Source organism: Tachyglossus aculeatus, unplaced genomic scaffold (assembly GCF_015852505.1).
Source record: "Tachyglossus aculeatus isolate mTacAcu1 unplaced genomic scaffold, mTacAcu1.pri scaffold_97_arrow_ctg1, whole genome shotgun sequence".
Taxonomy (NCBI): domain Eukaryota; kingdom Metazoa; phylum Chordata; class Mammalia; order Monotremata; family Tachyglossidae; genus Tachyglossus; species Tachyglossus aculeatus.
The window spans coordinates 2,365,221-2,392,323 of record NW_024045100.1 but is presented as its reverse complement, the minus strand read 5'-3'; the positions used below and the strand labels follow the sequence as shown (position 1 = coordinate 2,392,323).

The following is a 27,103-nucleotide window of genomic DNA, read 5'->3' as shown; positions in this document are numbered from 1 at the left end:
GGATCCAGGGTGCTGACTAGGGTCTTAACCCGACACAGAGAGACCCCCCTCCCCACCACACTCCAGCACTCACCCTGTCTAGGATCTAGACACCAGAGAGAGTGTCCTGCAGTCAGCTCAGAGAGCTTGGCTCCTAAAGAGTAGACGCTTAGTGTCAGATCTCCCAGCCTGTTCCTGGCTCTTCCCCACTATAGACATTCCCACTGGTCCAGAGCATGGACAGGCTGATCCTTACCCCTGGGGAGACAGGCCAGAGACCAGTTCAGACTGTGGGATGGAGGCTTTACTGAATGGACTTCCCCAAATTAGAATCCATTGAGGCCAGAGTTAGAGATGGGCACAGCCAGGAGCCAAAGCTATGGGGTGGGATTCTAGCGATAACATTTGCTGAGCTGGTGGGAGAAGCAGATTTTCCACAGGTGAGGAAGCCCCCATGTCCCCTCCTCACTATTAGGGCCAAGGGTGCCACTTTTTCATATGCCGCCCTCTAAATGCTCCCCTTCCCTCCCTGGTCTTCCCCATCCCAACTGAAGCCAGTTCACCACCTGAAACCCAACCTGCTTTTTTTTTGCTTTCAATACTGTGTGGCAGTGTGGTCTATCCGGAGCGCTTAGAACAGTGCTTTGCACATAGTAAGCGCTTAATAAATGCCATTATTATTATTATTATTATTATTATTATTATTATTATTATTATTATTATCTGGCAGTCAGAGGACCCAGGTTCTAATCATGGCTCCACCCCTAGCCTGATGTGTGACCTTGAATTAGTCACTTAACATCTCTGGGCTTCAATTTCCTTATCTGTAAAATGGAGCTGTTCTCCGTTCCCCTTAGATTGTGAGCCCCGTGTGGTACAGATACTTTGTCTGATGTGATTGTATTGCGATTGTATGTACCCCAGAGCTTAGTACTGTATTAGGCACATTGTGAGCATTTTTTTAAAAAAACCACAATTATTATTTTTACTCTTCCTATTTTCCAACCAGCCCTCCCAGCCTTGGTCAGAGTGGGAGTGAAATGAGGAATCAAGAAATGTGTAAGGATCAATGAAAGATGCATACATGCACATGATAAGGAGGCTTGTGCACAGGAGCAAAGGAAGTAGACTGTGGAGGTGATCTAGAGCTGTGGGTAAGTGTTATGAGATCGACAAAGGGTTAGGGGAGTGAGTGAGTTTAGTGCAGTTGAGAGGGGGGTGTTGAGGACATCAATTTTGTCATTAAGGGAAGGTAGTTTGGGTATGGAGGCTAAATGGGGCGTGATGACTTTAGAAAATTGCATGGGGTCAAAAGATTGGAGGTATCTGTAGAAGACCAAAACAGGTTCGTGGAGAGGAGGTGTGCGGGAAACAAGGCAGATGAGGATATTTTGGTCAGATAGACAGATTTCAGAGTTGGTTAGGGTGGAGATATGAGGAGGTCAAGTATGTGTCCAAGTTGGTGAGTTTTCTTGATGAAAATATGGAAGGTGTTGTGGATGGAGGAGTAGAATTTAAGACTCTTGGGACTCAGAGTTCAGGACATATCCAGAGCCAGAGCAACCACTACAGCAGCCACCAGTTTTCCAGGGTTTTTGTGGAGGCCTCAGTCTGCAGTTGATTTTCTCACTGCCACCAGGATGGAGGAAGGCAGGACTGGATGGAGACTCCTCAGTGGCATGGAGAAGAGCCAGTACCAGTTCTTGGGAAGGCAGCAGGGCTGGATGTCCAGTGGTGGAGATGACAAGCACATGACAACAGCTTTTATCCCTGGCCCAGTTGGACGGAGCAGGCTGGGAGTAGGGTCCCTTGGTGGCTGGAGAGAAGGTGGTAGTTAACAGTTGCTTTGCTCAGCCATGGTGGAGACAGGTCAAGAGCACACAGCCATCGATCAATCTATGGTATTTATTGAACATTTACTGTGTACAGAGCACCATACTAAGCACTCTCCCATCAAAAAGCAATCCCGATTCTGCTCCGCCAAATCGCGTCCCTCACCGCTTTATGAGCCTGCTCAACTTAATCTCATCCAGGAAGTTGCCTAGCCTCACTCTTCTGACCGTCCTCCCTCCAATAATTCTAACACTCTGTGGACCCTGATGTATAAGGAAAAGGAGTGTTGCCTAGTGGAAAAAGCAAGGACTGGGAAGCAGGAGAACTTGTATTTAAATCTCAGTATCACTTGCCAAATACGTGACCTTGGACAAGTCACTTTTTTGCCTCATTTTCCTCATCTATAAAAGAGGGACAGAATACCTGTTCTCACTTTTAGCCCCTCATGGAACAGGGATGGTATCAGATATAATTATCCTGTGTTTGCCCCAGAATTTAGCACAGTATTTGGCATGTAGTAAGTGATTTGAGTTATAATTTCTTCTAAATGGGATACTGAGCCTTATCTTTAGTATCCTGCTTTAATATCTGTATGCATGTTTCTGTTGCCTGTGTTTTTATGGAGTTCGTGTGAGTTCTGCCTTCTCTTTACTATTCAATTGTCAGCTCTCTGATGGCAGGAGCTGTGATTTCTCCATCCTCTGGTTCCTCCCCACAGTGCCTCCATCCAGTGCTCAAGCCATTGGTGCTTAGGACATGTGGCCTGACTGACACAGTTTTCATTTATCTGAACCCCACTGTCTAGTTTCTCTTAAATATGAAGCCCACTTGTCTTATGCTGTTGAGTCGTCTCCAACCCATCGCAGCTCCATGGACACATCTCTCCCAGAATGCCCCTCTTCCATCTGCAGACATTCTTGAGTATATCCAAAGAGTTTTCTTGGTGAAAATATGAAAGTGGTTTACCATTACCTTCTTCCACGCAGTAAACTCGAGTCTCTGCCTTCGATTCACTCCCACGCCTCTGCTATGCAGCATGGGTGAGTTTTGACCTGTGGCAGATTGCCTTCCACTCACTAGCTATTGCCCAAGCTAGGAATGGACTGGGTATGCCTCCGCTTGACTCTCCCTCCCATAGTAAAGACTGGTAGAGTACTGGAAACTCTCCACGTGCGATCCTGAGAGGAGATGAAGCCCACTAGCAGGAGTTAATTCACTACCTTGTTCCATCTCTCTCACTCCCTCTCATGCTCTCTCTCCTTCAAGGGCACTCTGGCGATGATGATCTCAAGAGACATAGCCCAGGCTATCTGCTTCCTCGCCCAGACCGGAGTTGGGGTCATGGGAAATTCCCTCCTGATCACACTCCACATCTCCATGTTTCTTCTGAACCACAAGCCGAAGCCCACGGACCTGATCATCGTTCACCTGGCCCTGGTCCACGCCATGATGCTCCTTACCAGGGGGGTGACCGTGGGGGCATCTCTGCTGGGGCACCGGCTCATCCAGAGTGACATCGGGTGTAAGACTTTCACATATGTGCACCGCATTTCCCGCGGCCTCTCCACCTGCACCACTGCCCTCCTGAGTGGAGTCCAGGCCATCACCATCAGTCCCAGGAGCAGTCCCTGGGCCCAGCTCAAAGTCAGCACCCCAAAATGCATCTTGTCGATTTGTGTCTTCTCCTGGTTTGTCAACCCGCTGATTAGCAACAACCTTCTGCTCCAAGTCATCTCTTCCCCCAACGTGACCAGGTGGGGGCCGAGATTCCATGATAACGACTGTTCCATCACCTCCATCGGCACCGCCCTCCAGGGGTTTTGTCTTGCCCTGATGATTCTGCGGGACGGCACCTCTCTGGGGCTCATGAGCCACGCCAGTGCCCACATAGTCCTTTTCCTCTATCGACATGGCCAGCGGGTCCAGTATCTTCACACCGCCAACCTCCCCGGCAAAACCGCTCCAGAGAGAAGAGCCACCCAGAGCATCCTGCTGCTGTTGAGCTGCTTTGTGACTTTCTACTGTGTGGACTTCCTACTTTCCTGCTTCCTAGGCACATCCTTAAAGAATAACTTCATACTTAGCAGTGCTAACACGTTTGTGGTCGGTGGCTATGCCACCATCAGCCCCTTTGTGCTGCTCCAAAGCAACCCAGGAATCATTAAGTTCTTGCTTCATTTTTTGCCGAAGAAAAGTCCCCACGGCCCCCAGGTGGCCACGACTGTAGGGAGGATTCCTTTTCCTCCCCAGCAGCACCTGTGAAGTTTCAGTGGGAGGGAAGAAACAGCTGGATGTAACAGGTGTGAACAGCATCTCTCCCTGTGGAAGGGCTCCTAGACTCTAATCCCTAGATTGTAAATTCCTTGAGGGCAGGGATGGTGCCTAACAACTCTGTTGTTCTCTCCCAAATGCTTAGTTGTTCTCTCCCTTGAGCCCTTAGAAATAGTAGCAATAATATTTATTAAGCCCTTATTGTGTGCAGAGCACTATATTAAGCACTGGGAGGGAATATACAGGTGGAAATTAAACACAGTCCCTGTCCCTTGGGGAGCTCACACTTTGCATGGGCTCTGGAGTTTCTTCTCGTTTAACTAATTCCCACCTACCTTTGTCCATTTCCTCCCCTGGGATTATCAGGACTCCAGTTCATATCTCCCGGGGAAGTGATTGATTGACGCTCATCCAAATGATTTTTTTGCCCCTGGAAGAGTTCCTGAGGAGTAAGCAGTTTCTCTCTTCTAGAAACCTCCGGAATTTACCCCCTTATATATGGATGGGATGGGTCTCCTGAACTATCACATGAGTTTTGGAGAAATTTGAGCCTCCATAATCCCGTCTCAGTCTTCCAAAGTTTTCATGCTTCATATTCATTTCTTTATAATAATAACAACTATGGAATTTATTAGGAACTTATTATGTGCCAAGAACAGTACTGAGCATTGGTGTGGGGGTGAGATAATTAGATTAGGCACAGCCCCTGAGTCACATGGGGCTCACAGTCTGAGAGGGAGCGAGAACAGGCATACAATCCCCATTTTACAGTTGAGGAAGCAGAGGCAGATAGAAATTTAGGAGACTTGCCCAAGGTCTCACAGCAGGCAAGTGTAATAATAATAATAATAATAATAATAATAATAATAATAATAATTGCATTTATTAAGCGCTTACTATGTACAAAGCACCGTTCTAAGCACTGGGGAGGTTACAAGGTGATGAGGTTGTCCCGGGGGTCGGGGGGGGCTCACAGTTTTAATCCCCATTTTACAGATGAGGGAACTGAGGCCCAGAGAAGTGAAGTGACTTGCCCAAAGTCACACAGCTGATAAGTGGCAGAGCCAGGATTTGAACCCCTGACCTCTGACTCCAAAGCACGGGCTCTTTCCACTGAGCTACACTGCTTCTCTAAGGTGATCAGGTTGTCTCATGGGGGGCTCACAGTCTTAATCTCCATTTTACAGATGAGGTAACTGAGGCCCAGGTTGTCTCATGGGGGGATCACAGTCTTAATCGCCATTTTACAGATGAGGTAACTGAGGCCCAGAGAAGTGAAGTGACTTGCCCAAAGTCACACAGCTGACAACTGGCTGAAAACCAGGATTAGAACTCAGTTCTCTTGAATCCTAGGCCCATGCTCATTTACTAAGCTACTCTTCTTCCATGAATTAGATGATCTAATAAACCAATCCCTTAGGCAGCCTCAGCCTGCTCCACCCCAAATCCCAGTTCAGAGATTAGAGACTGTTTCAAATGGACAAGGTGGATATTTTTTTTAGTCCCATGATCAATGAGGAGGGCACTGCCCGATGCTTAATATGCCTCCAAGGACTCTCTTCACACCCCTGCATCTGGATCACTGTCCTTCGGCAGTGTTGCTTAGTGGAAAGAGCCCGGGCTTGGGAGTCAGAGGTCATGCACGGGTTCTAATCCCAACTCCACCACCTGTCAGCTGTGTGACCTTGGGCAGGTCACTTAATTTCTCTGTGCCTCAGTGACCTCATCTGTCAAATGGGGATGAAGACTGTGAGTCCCACATGGGACAACCTGATTATCTTGTATCTCCCCCAGTGCCTAGAACAGTCCTTGGCACATAATAAGCATTTAACAAATATCAACATTATCATTATTATTATTATAGATACCTCCTTTCTCAAGGTGGGGGAAGGAGAGGTAAGGGAGGGAACGGACTTCTTGGACAACAGTTTATGAACCTCACTAAGTTGCATGGTGTGGCTGAGTGAAACAATATCACAAGGTTGGGATTCAGAAGACCCGAGTTCTACTCCACGCTCTACCCCATGTCTTCTGTCTGAGCTCAAATTGATAATCATTATGCTATTTGTTGAGCTCTTATTACAGCCAAGCATTTGCTAAAGGCAGAGATAAATACAATGACAGGAGATTGGACACAATCCCTGTCCCACATGAGACTCACAGTCTAAAGGGGAGGGAAATCCGGGATCTTATACCCATTTAAAGGAAAACTGAGGTTCAGAGAAGTTCTGGGCAGGGAATGGGTCTGCTTATTGTTCTATTGTACTCTCCCAAGTGCTTAGTACACTGTTCTGCCCAGAGTAAGTCCTCAAAAAATACAATTAAATGAGTGAACCACCCTCTCAGTCACAGTCAATCCTATTAGCGAGTGCTTACTGTGTGCAGAATACTGTACTAAGCACTTGGGAGGGTACAATAGAACAATATAAAGGATACACTCCCTGCCCACAACGAACTTAGTCTAGAGGAGGAGACAGATATTAATATAAATAAATAAAATTACAGATCTGGACATGAGTGCTGTGGGGCTAGGAGGGTAGATGAATAAAGGGAGCAAGTCAGGGTGAGGCAGAAGGGAATAGGAAAAGAGGAAAGAAGGGTTTAGGGAAGGCCTCCTGGAGGAAATGTGCCTTCAATAAAGCTTTGAAGGTGGAGAGAGTCATTGTCTGTGAGATATGAAGAGGGAGGACGGTCCAGGCCAGAGGCAGGATACTTCATGCTGCTGCCCAGATTATCTTTGTCCAGAAACGCTCTGGGCATATCACTCCCCTCCTCAAACATCTCCAGTGGCTACCAATCAATCTGCGCATCAGGCAGAAACTCCTCACCCTGAGCTTCAAGGCTGTCCCTCACCTCGCCCCCTCCTACCTCACCTCCCTTCTCTCCTTCTACAGCCCAGTCCGCACCCTCCGCTCCTCCACCGCTGATCTCCTCACCGTACCTCGCTCTCGCCTGTCCTGCCATCGACCCCCAGCCCACGTCATCCCCCGGGCCTGGAATGCCCTCCCTCTGCCCATCCGCCAAGCTAGCTCTCTTCCTCACTTCAAGGCCCTGCTGAGAGCTCACCTCCTCCAGGAGGCCTTCCCAGACTGAGCCCCTTCCTTCCTCTCCCCCTCGTCCCCCTCTCCATCCCCCCCATCTTACCTCGTTCCCTTCCCCACAGCACCTGTATATATGTATATATGTTTATACATATTTTTTTTACTCTATTTATTTATTTATTTTATTTGTACATATCTATTCTATTTATTTTATTTTGTTAGTATGTTTGGTTTTGTTCTCTGTCTCCCCCTTTTAGACTGTGAGCCCACTGTTGGGTAGGGACTGTCTCTATATGTTGCCAATTTGCACTTCCCAAGCGCTTAGTACAGTGCTCTGCACATAGTAAGCGCTCAATAAATACGATTTATGATGATGATGATGATGATGATGTGAGCGAGGGGTTGGTGAGGACGTAGATGAGATGGAAGTACAGTGAGGAGGTTGGCATTAGAGGAGTCTGCTACAACTCCTCCCAGTGCCTAACCTCCTCCCGCTCCTATTGCTGCAGGCCCACAGCTAAGCCATCCTGGCTGGCCAAAATGTTCCATACAGACACTGGTCTGATCCCGAGCCTCCTTGGATTTTGTGAAGATGTGGTCCAACAGCCACTGTGGGGATCAGAGCAGCAACCAGGGCCTACTGGAACGAGGACAGAGAATCAAGGAGATGTGGTTTCTAGTCCTGGTTCAGCCACTTGCCTGCTGTGTGACCTTAGGCCAGTTGCTTAACTTCTCTGTGGCTCTGTTTTCTCATCTGTAAAATGGGGATAAAATACCTGTTCTTCTCCCTCTTAGACTGTTAGCACCATGGGGAACAGTGACCGAGTCTACCCATCACTTAGCACTGTGCTTTAGCACCTAATACAAGTTTAATAAATGTCATTATTATCACCAATAGTTGGGAAATGGTCTCAGTCAACCTCTGACACTTCTTGTCAAAGAAATTTTGAAATGTAATAATAATCATAATTGTATTTGTAAAGTGCTTACTACATGCCAAGTACTGTTACTAAGCACTGGGGTAGATAAGATACAATCAGATCAGACACAATCCCTGTCCCATTTAGGCTCACAGCTAAAGAAGGAGGGAGTACAAGTTTTTAATCCCCATTTTACAGATAAGGAAATGGGCACAGAGAAATTGTGACGGCAGGCAAGTGATAGCATGGTGTAGCAGATAGAGCATGGGGTTGTCAGTCAGAAGGTCATGGGCTTTTTTTTCTTGATGGCATTTATTAAGCACTGTGCAAAGCACTGTTCTAAGCGCTGGGGAGGTTACAAGGTGATCAGGTTGTCCCACGGGGGGCCCCCAATCTTAATCCCCATTTTACAGATGAGGAAATTGAGGCACAGAGAAGTTAAGTGGCTTGCCCAAAGTCACACAGCTGACACTTGGCAGAGCCGGGATTTGAACCCCTGACCTCTGACTCCAAAGCCCGTGCTCTTTCCACTGAGCCACGCTGCTTCCCCATGCTGCTTGTCTGCTGTGTCACCTTGGGCAAGTCACGTCACTTCTCTGGGCCTCAGTTACCTCATATGTAAAATGGGGATCAAGACTGTGAGCTCCATGTGGGACGGGGACTGTGTCCAATCTCATGATCTTGTGTGTACCTCAAATACCATTTAAACAAAACAAAAACATTCGTGTGAGTTCCTTGTGGACCGGGAATAGGTCACTGCCTTGCACTGCACAATTACTACTACCACTATCCATCCTTTCTGGCTGCCCTCTCTTGTCCCTCCTTTAGATTCATCCGGACTGACGCATATGTGAGAGCGATGACCGAAAAGAGGATCGTTATCACCGAGTTTGGCACCTGTGCTTTCCCCGATCCTTGCAAGAACATATTTTCCAGGTTAGTGTGGTCCTGGAGCATTTTAAGGGCAGCTTCCAGTTTCGCTGACCTGTTCGGAAAGTCTTAAAGGGAGAGGGATTTGATCATCTTCCTTTTCCTTGCTCGCTCAGGTTTTTTTCTTATTTCCTTGGAGTGGAGGAGACAGACAACGCCCTAGTGAATATCTATCCGGTAGGAGAAGATTACTACGCCTGCACGGAAACCAACTTTATCACAAAAATTAACCCGGAGACTCTGGAGACAATTAAGCAGATGGAACTTTGTCATTCCAATTCAGCTGAGTGAAAGTATTTAGAATCCAGAATGGAAGGAGCAATACCGAAAGCCTGTCAGTTTAAAAATGGAAGCATCATGGTGGTGTATTTGGGGTGCTTTCTATTATTATTTTTGAGGGCCATCCTTTTGTAGAGTGGCAGAGGAAATGAAGTTCCAGGCATTTACAGGCTTGACTTGCTGATCACAGGTTTTAGACCTCAAAGGAAACCCCCACCATGCCCCATTCCCCTCTCCATCATCCATTTCCATTTCCAAGGCATTTTCAAGGCTTCCAGGATTCAGGTGAACCATCCACACACAACCTAGCCCAGCCCCCAGGTCTGTGGGTTCTACTTCTGCCTCTTAACATTACCTCTTTGCCTGGTTTCCAACTCTCTCTCTCGATGATTTGAGGTAGGATGATATGTGTTTGGTTTCGAGTCTGCTGAAGGTAGCAGGACTGATAATCTCTAGCTAGCCCTTTCCCCACCCACCTCCCTCTGCTCAGGCCGGCTGAGGCGCTTAATAGAATCTAGTCCACATATTTACTAAATCCCCTTCCGGGAACCCAAGCCACACGTTTTTAGAGCCCAGTGACTGGATTTTTCTAGAGCTTTGCCACATTTCCCGATGCTTGCCTCTGGAGCCTAGCTGATATTGGTTTTGGTTTGGTTTTTATCAAAGAGTAGGTCTAGTTAACAACTCGATCAGAGTTTTTCAACCTGTTATTTATTCTTTCTTCAAAGCCCTCTACACTTGTTACATGACCCAATGGGCAGGGCTGTAGAATCACACCAGAAAGGCACGATCAGGGGCTGATTTGTGCATTTGTTTCTTGGTGGAATGCACTGAGAAGCTTGTTCGATTAATTGCTTGGAGACTTCATCTGGTTTCTGAGAGTACTGCCTGGATTGCCAACTTACAGAAAGGGATGGGGAAACTGCCGGTCTGTGATAACACTCCTCAGTCAGGAAGATATTTTGGATTTTATTAAGAATAAACACCAGTCAGTCATTAAATAATATTATAACATTTATATTAATGCCTATCTTCCCCCTCTAGATTGTAAGCTCACTGAGAGCAGGGAATGTACCTGCCAACTCTGTTGTACCCTCCCAAGTACTTAATATGGTGCTTTTTTATGGTATTTACTTACCGTGTGCCAGGCACTATACTAAGCGCTCAGGTGGATACAAGCAAATCGGGTTGGACACAGTCCCTGTCCCACGTGGGGCTCACAGTCTTAATCCCCATTTTACAGATGAGGTTACTGAGGCACAGGGAAGTGAAATGACTTGCTCAAGGTCACCCAGACGACAAGTGGAAGAGCCAGATTAGAAGCCAGGTCCTTCTGATTCCCAGGCCCATGCTCTATCCACTAAGTTATGCCACCTCTCAGTGCTCTGGGTAGGGACCATTTCTCCATATTGCCAACTTGTACTTCCCAAGTGCTTAGTACAGTGCTCTGCACACAGTAAGCGCTCACTAAATATGATTGAATGAATTGTAAGCACTCAATAAATACTATTGATGATGGTTAGGGTGCTTTGATGTGTCTCATATAATCTGCCTCTCTACAGGTGGATCTCTGTAACTACATTTCAATCAATGGAATGACAGCTCATCCCCACATAGAAAATGACAGAACCGTCTACAACATAGGCAATTGTTTTGGAAAGAATTTTGCCATTGCTTATAACATCGTGAAGATCCCTCCACTCCAAGCAGGTCTGTATCCCCAACGTGCAGGGACTGCATCTGGAAAAATTCCCTCTTGGCATGAGAGGATGGGAACTAAGGGGAAGGATGACTTCTCTGTCCATAGAGTGTGCAAATCCTGGGACTGTTCAGAACTCTGCTTCTTTTTCCTGTAGATTTTTCCCATTTGCTTCCATCACCGCTTCATGGAGAATATTGCCCCTCGAGAATGCAGCTTCTTTTGAGCAGGGATCATGTCGATCAGTCAGTCAGTGGTGTTGAGTGCTTACTCCGTGCAGAGCACTGTAATAAGGGCTTGGGGGGATATAATACAACAGAATCAAACACATTTCTCTGCCAATAACGAGCTTCCGTGTCTACCTACTCTGTGGTTGTGAACCCCCACCACAGGACAGGGACGATTCATGGGTTCTAATCCTGGCTCTGCCACTTGTCTACTGTGTGACCTTGGACAAGTCGCTTCACTTCTCTGTGCCTCAGTTGCCTCATCTGTCAAATGGAGGTTAAGACTGCGAGCCCTATGATATGGGACAGGAATTGTGTCCGGTCCTATTATCTTGTAAATACCCTAGCACTTAGAACAGTGCCTGGCACATAGTAGGGGTTTAGCAAATACCATAATTATTAATTATTATTCATTTCCCACTTGCATATTCTCTCTCAATGCTTAGTACAGTGCTGTGCACACCGTACACACTCAGTAAATACTACTGACCGATTGAAATGGCGATTATAGCTCAGATGATATATATGAATGCCACTGACTCAAAATAAATTCTGATCCAAGCAGAAGTTGGAGAAACCTCCTTCTTTTCACCAGCAGGTAATCTTAAATCCTGACCTGCTAGTTTTTCCTCCTCATTTCCACCCCGATCCAGTTGCTCTTCTTCAAAGTTTCCCCACTCGTCTTCACATCCTGCTCCTGACCATAAGGCACACTATCAACCCTCTTCCTTCTACCTATCCACCCTCTCTTCTCCTACTACAACCCAACTCACAGTTGTCATTCCTTCGAGAAGCAGCATGGCTCAGTGGAAAGAGCACGGGCTGTGGAGTCAGAGGTCAGGGGTTCAAATCCTGGCTCTGCCAATTGTCAGCTGTGTGACTTTGGGCAAGTCACTTCACTTCTTTGGGCCTCAGTGACCTCATCTGTAAAATGGGGATGAAGACTGTGAGCCCCCTTGTAACCTCCCCAGCGCTTAGAACAGTACTTTGCACATAGTAAACATTTAATAAATGCCATTATTATTATTATTACCTATTCACCCTACTTCTCTCTCCACTCTCCAGCCTCCAACTCCTCACTAATGCTCTCCCTCCTCCTTCAAATATGCCGAGTCTCAGCTCTTCCCATCTTCAAAGCCCTTCTGGGCTCTCACCTCCTCCAGGAGACGTACTAGAATTTTTCTCCTCCCTGAATCATGTCTTCCTCACAACCACTCCAACATTTTGTACCTCCTCACAGTATCCCTTGGCAGTTTTGTTCTACCTACAGCCCCTGCCCATTAAGGACACCGTAAATTCTGCTATAGCTGTCTCCTCTACTAATGCTTCTCTCCTCTAAATAATAATAATAATGGTATTTAAGTGCTTAGTATGGGCAAAACACTGTTCTAATCGCTGGAGAGAAACAGCATGGCTTAGCAGCAAGATCACGGGCTTGGGAGTTAGAGATCCTAGGTTCTAATTCCGTCTCTGCCTCTTATCAGCTGTATGACTTTGGGCAAGTCACTTTACTACTCTGTGCCTCAGTTGCCTCATCTGCAAAATGGGGATAAAGACTGTGAGCCCCACGTGGGACAACTTGAGTACCTTGTATCTAACCCAGTGCTTCGAACAGTGCTTGGCACATAGCACTTAACAAATACCATAATTATTATTATTGTTAGTGTGAGCAGGGATCACATCTTCTTCCTTTAATGTACTCTCCCAAGTGCAAGTGTACAGTGCTTTGCCCACAGTAGGTGTTCATTTATTCATTCATTCATTCATTCATTCATTCATTCAATCGCATTTATTGAGCACTTACTGTGTGCAGAGCACTGTACTAAGCACTTGGGAAGAACAAGTTGGCAACATATAGAGTCAGTCCCTACTCAACAGTGGGCTCACAGTCTAGAAGGGGGAGACAAAACAAAACATATTAACAAAATAAAATAAATAGAATAAATATGTAGAAATAAAATAAATAAATAGAGTAATAAATATGTACAAACATATATACAGGTGCTGTAGGGAGGGGAAGGAGGTAGGGTGGGGGGCATGGGGAGGGGGAGGAGGGGGCTCAGTCTGGGAAGGCCTCCTGGGAAGGTGTTCAGTAGGGACTCTTAATTGGTTGATTAAATGCGCTAATTCATGGCAGGTTTTTCCATCTTTTAAAAACAACTGTATTTCAGACAAGGAAGATCCAATAAACAAGTCAGAGGTGGTCGTACAATTTCCCTGCAGTGACCGATTCAAGCCATCTTACGTTCACAGGTAACTTGAAGACCTGCTCCAACCTCCAGGAAAAATGAAGTTAATGTTAGACTGGTACCTACCCTGCCTCCCTATCAAACATATTTGGGCACGGTGTTTTCTTGTGCTCTGTTTAATTGAACAATCTTCTGGTAGGCCCTGTATGGCTTAATTTGACGCATCTGCCAAACTAGCTCTCTTCCTCCCTTCAAAGCCCTACTGAGAGCTCACCTCTTCCAGGAGGCCTTCCCACACTGAGCCCCCTTTATCCTCTCCTCCTCCCCATTTCTCCCCCGGCCCTACCTCCTTTCCCTCCCCACAGCACTTATATATATTTGTACATATTTATTACACTATTTTACTTGTACATATTTACTATTACTATTCTATTAATGATGTGCATATAGCTATAATTATATTTATCCTGACGGTTTTGACACCCATCCACATGTTTTGTTTTGTTGTCTGTCTCCCCTTTCTAGACTGTGAGCCCGTTGTTGGGTAGGGACCGTCTCTATATGTTGCCGACTTGTACTTCCCAAGTGCTTAGTACAGTGCTCTGCACACAGTAAGTGCTCAATAAATACGATTGAATGAATGAACGAATGAATTACTTTGTTGAACATGAGTGTTCAGATTGATTTGTGCCTCAAAGTTCCACCCTCCTTACAGAGAAACATTATGACCTAGTGGCTACACCACGGGCCTGGGAATCAGAAGGACCTGGGGTCTATTCCCTACTCCATCCCTTGTCTGCTGTGTGACATTGAGCAAGTCATCCCACTTCTCTGTGCCTCAGTTACCTCATCTATAAAATGGGGATTAAGACTGTGAGCCCCAAGTGGGATAGGGTCTGTGTCCAACCTGATTATCTTGTATCTACCCCAGCGCTTAGTATAGTGTCTGAACAAATACCATTAAAAAAAGATGCCTCCTGTTTTCCCCACACAGCTCTGGTTTGACTCCGAATTATATCGTTTTTGGGGAGACACTGATCAAAATCAACCTGTTCAAGTTCCTTTCGTCCTGAAGTCTCTGGGGTGCCAACTATATGGATTGCTTTGAGTCCAACGAGACCATGGGGGTAAGTACTACTGTCAGATGAGGAGAGGGAAAGGAAACCGTGCATGGGGATAAAAAACTTCCTGCTTTCTAGGTCTGGCTCCACGTGGCGGACAAAAAACAAGTCAAGTGCCTCAACCATAAGTAGAGGATGTTGTCTTTTAACCTCTTCCATCACATCAACACCTATGAAGACAACGGATTCCTCATCGTGGACCTGTGCTGCTGGAAAGGGTGTGTATGGTCACTTTTAAGGGCACATACTAATCAATCAATCAATTGTATTTATTGAGCGCTTACTATGTGCAGAGCACTGTACTAAGCGCTTGGGAAGTACAAATTGGCAACACATAGAGACAGTCCCTACCCAACAGTGGGCTCACAGTCTAAATGGGGGAGACAGAGAACAGAACCAAACATACCAACAAAATAAAATAAATAGGATAGAAATGTACAAGTAAAATAAATAAATGAATAAATAAATAGAGTAATAAATATGTACAACCATATATACATATATACAGGTGCTGTGGGGAAGGGAAGGAGGTAAGATGGGGGGATGGAGAGGGGGGCGAGGGGGAGAGGAGAGAAGGGGCTAAGTCTGGGAAGGCCTCCTGGAAGAGGTGAGCTCTCAGCAGGGCCTTGAAGGGAGGAAGAGAGCTAGCTTGGCGGAGGGGCAGAGGGAGGACATTCCAGGCCCGGGGGATGACGTGGGCCGGGGGTCGACGGTGGGACAGGCGAGAACGAGGTACAGTGAGGAGATTAGCGGTGGAGGAGTGGAGATTGCGGGCTGGGCAGTAGAAGGAGAGAAGGGAGGTGAGGTAGGAGGGGGCGAGGTGATGGAGAGCCTTGAAGCCCAGGGTGAGGAGTTTCTGCCTGATGCACAGATTGATTGGTAGCCACTGGAGATTTTTGAGGAGGGGAGTAATATGTCCAGAGCGTTTCTGGACAAAGATAATCCGGGCAGCAGCATGAAGTATGGATTGAAGTGGAGAGAGACACGAGGATGGGAGATCAGAGAGAAGGCTGGTGCAGTAGTCCAGACGGGATAGGATGAGAGCTTGAATGAGCAGGGTAGCAGTTTGGATGGAGAGGAAAGGGCGGATCATGGCAATGTTGCGGAGCTGAGACTGGCAGGTTTTGGTGACGGCTTGAATGTGAGGGGTGAATGAGAAAGCGGAGTCGAGGATGACACCAAGGTTGCGGGCTTGTGAGACGGGAAGGATGGTACTGCCGTCAACAGAGATGGGAAAGTCAGGGAGGGGACAAGGTTTGGGAGGGAAGACAAGGAGTTCAGTCTTCGACATGTTGAGCTTTAGGTGGCAGGCAGACATCCAGATGGAGATGTCCTGAAGGCAGGAGGAAATGCGAGCCTGGAGGGAGGGGGAGAGAGCAGGGGCAGAGATGTCGATCTGGGTGTCATCAGCGTAGAGATGATAGTTGAAGCCGTGGGAGCGAATGAGGTCACCAAGGGAGTGAGTGTAGATTGAGAACAGAAGGGGACCAAGCACTGAACCTTGGGGAACCCCCACAGTAAGAGGATGGGAGGGGGAGGAGGAGCCTGCAAAAGAGACTGAGAAAGAACGACTGGAGAGATAAGAGGAGAACCAGGAGAGGACGGAGTCTGTGAAGCCAAGGTCAGATAGCGTGTTGAGGAGAAGGGAGTGGTCCACAGTGTCAAAGGCAGCTGAGAGGTCGAGGAGGATTAGGACGGAATATGAGCCGTTGGATTCGGCAAGCAGGAGGTCATTAGTGACCTTTGAGAGGGCAGTTTCCGTGGAATGAAGGGGATGGAAGCCAGACTGGAGGGGGTCGAGGAGAGAGTTGTTGTTGAGGAATTCTAGGCAGCGCGTGTAGACAACTCGTTCAAGGAGTTTGGAAAGGAATGGTAGGAGGGATATGGGACGATAACTAGAAGGTGAGGTGGGGTCAAGAGAGGGTTATTTTAGGATGGGAGAGACATGGGCATGTTTGAAGGCAGAGGGGAAGGAACCAGTGGAGAGTGAGCGGTTGAAGATGGAAGTTAAGGAGGGGAGAAGGCATGGAGCGAGAGATTTCATGAGATGAGAGGGAATGGGGTCAGAAGCACTAGATGCCGGAGGGATCTCAGCTTGACATCGATACAGCGTACATAGTGGGTAGAGCCTGGGCCTGGGACTCAGAATAATACTAATAATAATGGCATTTATTAAGTGCTTACTATGTGCAAAGCACTGTTCTAAGCACTGGGGAGATTCCAAGGTGATCAGGTTGTCCCATGGGGGGCTCACAGTCTTAATCCCCATTTTACAGATGAGCTAACTGAGGCACAGAGAAGTTAAGTGACTTGCCCAAAGTCACACAGCTGACAATTGGCAGAGCCAGGATTTGAACCCATGCCCTCTGTCTCCAAAGCCTGTGCTCTTTCCACTGAGCCACGCTGCTTCTCAATTAGAACCCAGAAGGACCTGGGTTCTAATCCTGGCCCTGCTGCTTGTCTGCTGCATGACCTTGGGCAAGTCATTTCACTTCTCTGGGCCTCAGTTTCATCATGTGTAAACTGGGGACTAAGACTGTGAGCCCCACATGGGACAGGGACTGTGTCCAACCTGATGTACTTTTATCCACCCCAGCACTTAGTACAGTGACTGACACACAGTGAGCACTTTACAAATACAACAATTATCATTATTATTTATTAAGTGGCTACTGTGTACACTGTGCTGTGCTAGGTGCTTGCTGGGGTCAGTTAAGTATGCCGCCACCAAATTCACATCCCTTCCAAGAGAGTGTCCTAGTTTTTAGGGAAGCAAAATCAATCACTGGTATTTGTTGAGCGCTTACTCCATGCAGAGCACTGTACTAAGCTCTTGAGAGCATACAGAGCATAGAGAAGCAGCATGGCTCAGTGGAAAGAGCACAGGCTTTGGAGTCAGAGGTCGTGGGTTCAAATTCTGGCTCTGCCAATTGTCAGCTGTGTGACTTTGGGCAAGCCACTTAACTTCTCTGGGCCTCAGTTACCTCATCTGTAAAATGGGGATTAAGACTGTGAGCCCCCCGTGGAACAACCTGATCCATCCCCCCGTCTTACCTCCTTCCCTTCCCCACAGCACCTGTATATATGTATATATGTTTGTACATATTTATTACTCTATTTATTTATTTTACTTGTACATATCTATTCTAATTATTTTATTTTGTTAATATGTTTGGTTTTGTTCTCTGTCTCCCCCTTCTAGACTGTGAGCCCACTGTTGGGTAGGGACTGTCTCTATATGTTGCCAACTTGTACTTCCCAAGCGCTTAGTACAGTGCTCTGCACACAGTAAGCGCTCAATAAATACGATTGATTGATTGATTAATTGTAACCTCCCCAGCGCTTAGAACAGTGCTTTGCACATAGTAAGTGTTAATAAATGCCACAATTATTATTATTATTATTATACAGTAGTTAGTAGACATGATTCCAGCCCCCAGAGGGGTAGAATATAATTGAGAAAGCACTGGGGGGCTCTGGAAAAATCACCTAGAATCAGTCAATACTATCCCACATGTCAAAAAGGTCCATCCATCAGACAAAGCTGAGCTGGGGTGTGGTTGTTTTGTCTTGATCAATCAATCAGTCTTATTCATTCATTCATTCATATTTGTTGAGCGCTTACTGTGTGCAGAGCACTGTACTAAGCACTTAGCACTGTCACCAAGTGTCCCAAGAGGAACAGAATATGGATGTAATTCTGATATTAGACATAACAGGAATGTCTAATATCTCTTCAGAGAAGATAGGCATTTCCTGAAGATGAACATCTGAGAAAGTGATGATGATGCAATGTTTGCTAAGCATTTTTGTGCCAAACACTGTGCTAAATAATAAATGACATTAAATGATGAGGGTACTTTTATGGCATTTATTAAGCACTTATTGTGTGCAAAGCACTGTTCTAAGCGCTGGGGAGGTTACAACGTGATCAGGTTGTTCTACGGGGGGCTCACAATCTTAATCCCCATTTTACAGATGAGGTAACTGAGGCCCAGAGAAGTTAAGTGACTTGCCCAAAGTCACACAGCTGATAATTGGCAGAGCTGGGATTTGAACCCATGACCTCTGACTCCAAAGCCCGTGCTCTTTTCCACTGAGCCACGCTGCTTCTCACTTGTTAAGCTTGTTAAGCGCTTACCATGGGCCAAGCCCTGTTCTAAGCACTGTGGTAGATACAAGTTAATCAATTTGAACACAGTCCCTGTCACACATGGGGCTCACGTTCTTATCCCCATTTCACAGATGAGGTAACTCAGGCCCAGAGAAGTGAAAGGACTTGCTCAAGATTACTTAGTGGACATGTGGCAGAGCCAGGATTAGAAACCAGGTCCTTCTGGCTCCCAGGCCCATGGCTCTATCCACTAAGCCACACTGCTTCCCTAAACCCTGGGGTAAATACCATCCAACCAGTTTAGACACAGTCTATATCTCACCTGGGACTCACGGTATAGTGTGGCAGGGAAGGAAAACAGATACTTCATCCCATTTTACAGATGAGAAGACTGACACTGCAAAGTTAAGTGACTTGCCTAAGGTCATACAGCATGGTAGACCTGGGATCATAACCCAAAGCTTCTAAAACTTCTTGCACTTTAAAACTTCCAAGTAAGTTTTCTTCCCAAGCTGTGCAGAAGGAACCAGCAGTCCCCCCACCTGTAATAGAGAAGCAGGGTGGCTTAGTGGAAAGAACACAGACTTGGGAGCCAGAGGTCATGAGTTCTAATCCCAGCCCCGCCACTTATCAGCTGTGTGACTTTGGGCAAGTCACTTAACTTCTCTGTGCCGGTTATCTCATCTGTAAAATGGACATTAAGACTGTGAGCCTCACATGGGACAACCTGATTACCTTGTGTCCACCCTAGCACTTAGAACAGTGCTTTGCACATAGTAAGTGCTTAACAAATGCCATACTTATTATTAATAGAAATTTCCCTGTTGGGAAGGAAGAACTGAACACCTGCCATTTAAAATGCCAGTGGCCATCGCTTGCCAGTTCCCCATACAGGGCTGTGCTCATTCTCGTCTTTTCTCTCCCTCTGCAGGTTTGAGTTCGTCTACAATTATTTGTACTTAGCCAATTTACGTGAGAACTGGGAAGAGGTGAAGAGAAATGCCAAAAAGGCTCCCCAGCCCGAAGTGAGGCGATACGTCCTCCCCTTGAATATCACCAAGGTAAGCCGGCCCCCAGGGCCATTCCCACTGCAAGGGTCATCCCACCTATAGCACCCTGCCAGGGGAGGCTTCAGGCTGGCCCCTCTTGGCCGGCACAACCCCATGGTGCCCATCATGGGTTCTAATCCCAACTCTGCCGCTTGTCAGCTGTGTGACTTTAGGCAAGCCACTTAATATCTCTGTGCCTGTTACCTCATCTGTAAAATGGGGATGAAGACTGTGAGCCCCACGTGGGACGACCTGATCACCTTGTATCCATCCCAGTGCTTAGAACAGTGCTTCGCACAGAGTAAGCACTTAACAAACGCCATCATCATTATTATTATTATCTAGGCCCGGAGGTCCAGCAGGGAGAGGGAGCAGCATTGCTCAGTGGAAAGGGCACGGGATTGGGAGCCAGAGGTCATGGGTTCTAATTCCAGCTCTGCCACTTGTCAGCTGTGTGACTTTGGGCAAGTCACTTCACTTCTCTGGGCCTCAGCTACCTCATCTGTAAAATGGGGGTTAAGACTGTGAGCCCCACGTGGGACAACCTGATCTACTACCTTGTATCCTCCCCTGTGCTTAGAACAGTGCTTCACACATAGTAAGCACTTAACAAATGCAATTATTATTATTAGGGCCTCATTGGGGTGGGAACAGGGAGGGAGAGATCTGCTGAGGGCATAAAGGACTGGTGTTCCCGAGGAGATGAACCCAGGGAGGTCAGCACAGACAGAAAAGTGGTTTGTTCTCAAGTTTAGGGAAGAGAGCCAGCAGACACCGCTGAGAGCTGGGCTGGACTAGAGCCTTTTCCTTTTGGCTCTCTTCTCTCCAAGCAACAACGGGGTTTTCAGTCGCGTCAGCGGAATCCAGCGAGATTAATATGTAAGAGAAGCCGTGTCAGGGAGTGGAAAGATAACGGGTCTGGGAGTCGAGAGGACGTGGGTTCTAATTGCGGCTCCACCAAATGTCTGTTGCGTGACCTTAGGCAAGCCACTTAACTTCTCTGGGCCTCAGTGACCTCGTCTGTAAAATAGGGATTAAGACTGTGAGCCCCGTGTCGTGTGGGACAGGGACTGTGTCCACCTTGATTACCTTCTATCTAACCCAGTACTTAGTACTGTGCTTGGCACATAGTAAGCACTTAACAGTTACTATAGTTATTATTATTAAATGACAGTGGACCCTATTAAACACTTCAGTGCCAACAGGGTACTGGACACTGTACTAAGCACTTGGGAGAGGGTCAGCTCTCGTCACAAGCCTGGGAGTCAGAAGGTCATGGGTTCTAATACAGGCTCTGCCACTTGTCTGCTGTGTGACCTTGGGCAAGTCACTTCACTTCTCTGTGTCTCAGTGACCTCATCTGTAAAATGGGGATTGAGACTGTGGAGACCCATGCAGGACAGGGACTGTGCCTAGACCAATTTGCTTCTATCCACCCCAGCACTTAATACAGTGCCTGGCACACAAGTGAGCACTTAACAGGTGCCACAATTATTATTATTATTATTATTATTATTATTATTATTATTATTATTATTATTATTATTACAACACCCTAGGACTCTCATTCTGTTTAGCTTTGCCCCTGCCTTATGATTTTGTTGCTTCACCATTTGTGTCCAAAGCTTACCGCTTCCTGCCTTTATTCTTAGAACATGCTACTCAGGACTGGCTTCTGCTTAAATTGTGAGACCCATGTGGGACAGAAACTTTGTCCAACCTGATTAAATTGTATTTACCCCAGCACTTTAAACAGTGCTTGACACATAGTAAGCACTGAAATACCATACTTATAATAATAATAGTAATTATTATTATTATTATGTGATCCTTGAGGCAGGAGGAAGGGCCTGGGCTTAATTCTCACTAGCTTGTTTATCCCCAGGGCTTAATTCAGTGCTTTATATGCCAAAAATGCTTAATAAATACTATTATTACTGTTTTATATTTATATATTAATGCACAAACCTATATTTAGTTATGGCAGAGCTGACATTTAGACAAGACAGTAAAGTTGGGTGCCGACAGCCAATCAGTCAACCAGATTGAGTGTTTAGTGTTTGCAGAGCACTGTCTTTGAGAGTTTGGGAGAGTAGAACAGTGCTGTGCACATAGTAAGAGCTTAATAAATGCCATTATTATTATTATTATTATTATTATTATTATTATTATTACAGTATAACAGTGTAACAGAGTTGGTAGACATGTTTCCAGCCCATGACAAGCTTATAATATAGAGGGGGAAACAGACATTAATATAAATATATTATGGATTTGTCGAGGCTAACGCCAGGGTTATAGGCTTGTGAGACAGGAAGGATGGTGATGCCATCCAGAGTGATGGGGAAATCAGAGGGAAAACAGGGTTTGGGTGGGAATACTTTGTTTTGTACATGTTAAGTGGGTGGGACTTAAGGCAGGAGGAAATGCAAGACTGCAGAGAGGGAGAGAGAACAGGGCTAGAGATGTCCATTTGGGAATCATCTGCATAGGGGTGGTAGTTGAAGCCATAAGAACAAATGAGTTCTCCAAGGGAGTGCGTATAGATTAGAGAACAGAAGCAGACCCAGAACTGAACCTTGAGGATCTCCAACAGTTAGGGGGTGCGAGACAGGAAAGAAGCCTGCAAAAGAGACTTAGAATGAGTGCCCAGAGAGATAGGAGGAAAACCAGGAGAGGACAGTGTCATGTGAAGCCACAGTTGGATAATGTTTCCAGGAGAAGGGGGTGGCCAAAAGTGTCAAAGGCAGCTGAGAAGTCGAGGAGGATTAGGATGGAGTAAAAGCCATTGGATTTGGCAAGGAGGAGATCATTCGTGTCCTTTGGAGTGAAGTGGATGGAAGCCAGATTGGAGGGGGTCGAGGATACAATTGGAGGAGAGGAACTTGAGACAGTGGATGTAGATAACTCGCTCAAGGAGTTTGGAGCTGTGGGGGTCAATGGAGGGTTTTGTTTTTTTAAGGGGAGATAGGAGTATATTTTGAAAGCAGTGGGGAAGAAGTAATTGGAGAGCGAATAGCTTAAGATGGTGGTCAGGGAGGGGGCAAGTGTTTTAAGGTGCAAAGGGATGGTGTTGGTTACAAGGAGAGGGAGTGGATTTTGAGAGAAGGCATATTTCCTCTTGAGATACTGTGGGGAAAGCTATGAGAGTCGAAGAAGGAGCAGGAGATGGGAGGGGTCGGAGAGGAGCAGGGAAAATTTTAGGGAGGTCAGGCCTAATAGTTTCTATTTTCTCAATAAAGCCAACTTTGGAAGGGAGAGCAGGGTCAGGATCTCAAGAGTCAACACCGCTGGCTTCATTTCCATTTGTCTTCCTTAAGCTGTGACCAAAGGTCTACAAAGAGAAATTTCTCCAGGGCCTGGCGGCCCCCAAGTCTGCATTCTCCAGCCTGGGCCCTCAGTTAAGTTTCTAGGAATCTCACCCCTCCTCTCTCTCACTCAGCTGGTACTGGGAATCTTCCCCACCCAGCACATGGGAACAATAAATAAACAATAAATGGAAAGGCAGCCAAACTTTGAGGAAGACGTCGATCAGAATTTAATGAGAAAGCTTTCTCAGAGAGGAGTGGCCAGGCAATGACATAGGCCCGTCCACGGGGGAGGATTCACAGTCACCAGGTTGGGCCCAGCCGTGTGCCTGGAGGCCAGAGGAAAACCCCAGTCTTGAGGTGACCGCTCGGTTAGCCTAGGCCCCGCTTCCTCCTAGCAGGCTCCATTTTAGCCACGCTAGAATGGAGATACCAAGAAGAGCGATGATCCCACACTGCTTTCCGTTTTCTCCCGGTCCTAGGCCGACACGGGCAAGCACCTCGTCAGCCTCTCCCACACCACAGCTGCGGCCATCCTGTGCAGCGACGAGACCATCTGGCTGGAGCCGGAAGTGCTCTTCTCTGGCCCCCAACAAGGTTAGGACAGGAGCGAACAACCCTGCTCAGCTCCCTCCGGCCTTCCCATGGTATCGAATGTATCGGAGAGGTGGGGACCCGTCTCTCTGGGTCCACAGAGTCAGAGACCTGAGTAATAATCCCGGTTATGTCACTCACCTGCAGTATGACTATGTGCCACTCACTTTCTGTCTCTGTGCCTCAGTTTCCTCATCTGCAAATTGGGGCTTAAATACCTGTTCTCCCTCCCTCTTAGATGGTAAGCCTGATTGATTGTATTGTATCTATTATTATTATCGTTATTGTTCTGGTGGACAGGGTAGAGGGACAAAGCAACAGGGCAAATTCAATTAAGCTCACTATTCACCCAAGAAGGAAACTGGAAATTTCATGCACAAGATAAGGAAGTCTCCACGTGAGGATGTCAGTTTTAATCTGGGGGATGGGGTGGGGGAAGGGTGACACCCACTCTCTTTGCAGCCTTTGAGTTTCCTCAAATCAACTACCAGAAATACAGCGGGGAACCTTACACGTACACCTACGGGCTTGGCCTGAATCACTTTGTCCCGGACAGGGTAAGTCCTTGAACTTCAAGCACTTAGTACAGTGCCCTGCACATGGTAAACCTTCAGTAAATACAACCCCGTTCTCTCTCCCACGTGGGCAGCTCTGTAAACTAAACGTCAAAACAAAAGCCACTTGGGTGTGGCAGGAGCCCGACTCTTACCCGTCAGAACCCATCTCCGTTTCTCACCCGGATGCTCTTGAAGAAGACGATGGTAAGAGGCCACTGTCGGAATGTTCCTTCGTGCATTCATCCGGTTGGATTTATTGAGCGCTTACTGTGTGCAGAGCACTGTTTTTCTTGGCCAGCCCCGTCCTCGAAGCTGGCTCCCTGCCACCTCCCTGCCCATTGGCATCTCGTGGAATTGCACTAATGGGAAGGAGAGAGAGAGAGGGGGGGAATGCCAACAGGAAGGTGGAAACCAACGGGATTTGGCTATGGGAGCTTGGCTCTGTTCCAAGATTAACTCTTCCAAAAGTAAGCGAGAGAATTGACCTGTAAAGATTCAGCCTTGAGTGATTTGGGTATGGTTGTCTTAGTTCAGAGCCTTCTCTGAGCTCCTTTGACAAAGCCTGCGAACCCTGGCCCTTTCCCCACTCCTTGGGCTGGGGTGATGTTTGGGAGGGTCAGGTCTGATCCAAATCCTCTGGCCTCCTCCTCCCTGGCTTTATGACCATTTGTCTGCAGGCTCTTCTTAGCCCTGAGGCAACTGTGCTACTTCACTCTGCCACTTACTTTCTGGCTCAAGATTAGAGGTCCCTGCTAGGGCAGCAAGGATGACCCCCCTACCCCTCCTCAGTGACCACCTGACCTCACTTAAGCAGCAGCTCAGTGGAGCTATGTAATCAGGGACCTGGGGCAGACAGGCTGGACTGGTATTAAAATAAGAGCCTCTCAACTTACCCCCTGAAAGCACAACTCCTCCTAACTCCAGTCAGTTAGTCAGGGTGTTTTCACATCCAATCGCGCTCAATAAGTAGCATCGGGTGGAAAGGAAGACTTGTTTGGCTGCTGTTTCTTTCCCACCCTGCAGTTCTAAGACGGGTCTGGCCTCCCCCCACTCTCCACCAGGGTGAGGGACTTAGGGACTTGGACTGTGTCCAACACGATTTGTTTGTATCGACCCCTAAACTTAGTATGGTGCCTGACACATAGCAAAGCTTAACAAATACCACGGTTATTCTTATTATTGTAATTATTGTTAAGAAGGGTTGCTTCCGATGTGTCTACTAGTCCAGACTTCCCCCCAATCCAGGAGCAATTCCTCCTCTCATCACAAGAGGTCTGTACGGGCCACAAGGCCACAAAGCTGTTAAGGAATTGGGGGGGTTGTGGGTAGGGTTTCTAACTGTGATCTCCCTGTACCTTCCCTAGTGAGGAGTGGTCCTGAGCGTGGTGGTGAACCCCGGCCCGGGCCAGAAGCCTGCTTACCTTCTCACCCTCAATGCCAAAGACATGAGTAAAGTGGCCCGAGGAGAGGTGGAGATTAACATTCCTGTTACCTTCCATGGCCTCTTCAGGAAGTTGTGACAGCTCGCCTTCCAGTTACGTGTTTCCCTCATATAGCTGAGAGGCTGGGGAGACACCCATGCAACCATGTCCTTCCCCACACTCAGAAAAGCTAGGGTCCACACGTCAGGGGCCGGAACGGGAAGAAAACACCTGGAAACCACCTTAAGCTCTGGAGCAGGTGGAAGATGAGATGCAAGTGGCTATCAATCAATCAGTTGTATTTACTGGGAAGCAGCAAGGCCTAGTGGATGGCGCACAGGCCTAGGAGTCAGAAGGACCTGTGTTCTAATCCCGGCTCCACCGCTTGTCTGCTGTGTGAACTTGGGCAAGTCAATTAATTTATCAACTGTAAAGTGGGAATTAAGAGTGTGAGCCCCATGTGGGAAAGGTACTGTGTCCAACCTGATTAGCTCATGTCTACCAGTGCTTAACAAAGTGCTTGACACAAAATAAGCACTTAACAAATACCATCATTATTATTATTGTGCTTGCTATGTGCAGAGCACTATACTACGGGTTTGGGAGAGTTCAGTAGAACAGACACATTCCCTACCCACGACTAGCTTACAGTCTATCATCATAATCAATCGTATTTATTGAGCGCTTACTATGTGCAGAGCACTGTACTAAGCGCTTGGGAAGTACAAATTGGCAACATATAGAGACAGTCCCTACACAACAGTGGGCTCACAGTCTAAAAGGGGGGAGACAGAGAACAAAACCAAACATACTAACAAAATAAAATAAATAGAATAGATATGTACAAATAAAATAAATAAATAAATAAATAAATAGAGTAAAAAATATGTACAAACATATATACATATATGCAGGTGTTGTGGGGAAGGGAAGGTGGTAAGATGGGGGGGATGGAGAGGGGGACGAGGGGGAGAGGAAGGAAGGGGCTCAGTCTGGGAAGGCCTCCTGGAGGAGATGAGCTCTCAACAGTGCCTTGAAGGGAGGAAGAGAGCTAGCTTGGCGGATGGGCAGAGGGAGGGCATTCCAGGCCCGGGGGATGACGTGGGCCGGGGGTCGATGGCGGGACAGGCGAGAGCGAGGTACGGTGAGGAGATCAGCAGTGGAGAAGCAGAGGGTGCGGACTGGGCTGTAGAAGGAGAGAAGGGAGGTGAGGTAGGAGGGGGCAAGGTGATGGAAAGCCTTGAAGCCCAGGGTGAGGAGTTTCTGCCTGATGCGCAGATTGATTGGTAGCCACTGGAGATTTTTGAGGAGGGGAGTGATATGCCCAGAGCGTTTCTGGACAAAGATAATCCGGGCAGCAGCATGAAGTATGGATTGAAGTGGAGAGAGACACGAGGATGGGAGATCAGAGAGAAGGCTGATGCAGTAGTCCAGACGGGATAGGATGAGAGCTTGAATGAGCAGGGTAGCGGTATGGATGGAGAGGAAAGGGCGGATCTTGGCAATGTTGTGGAGCTGAGACCGGCAGGTTTTGGTCACGGCTTGGATGTGAGGGGTGAATGAGAGAGCGG

At 47.2% G+C, this 27,103-nt stretch overlaps 1 non-coding gene and 1 pseudogene across 1 annotated transcript; one reads left to right on the top strand and one right to left on the bottom strand.

Annotated features, from left to right (window-relative positions):
* Positions 1-290: 290 nt before the first annotated feature.
* On the top strand, positions 291-25,631 carry LOC119924379 (annotated as a pseudogene).
* Positions 2,863-3,000, bottom strand: LOC119924398. The gene has a single exon (XR_005449119.1). It is a non-coding gene; the product is annotated as a small nucleolar RNA SNORA7 (small nucleolar RNA).
* Positions 25,632-27,103: the final 1,472 nt, after the last annotated feature.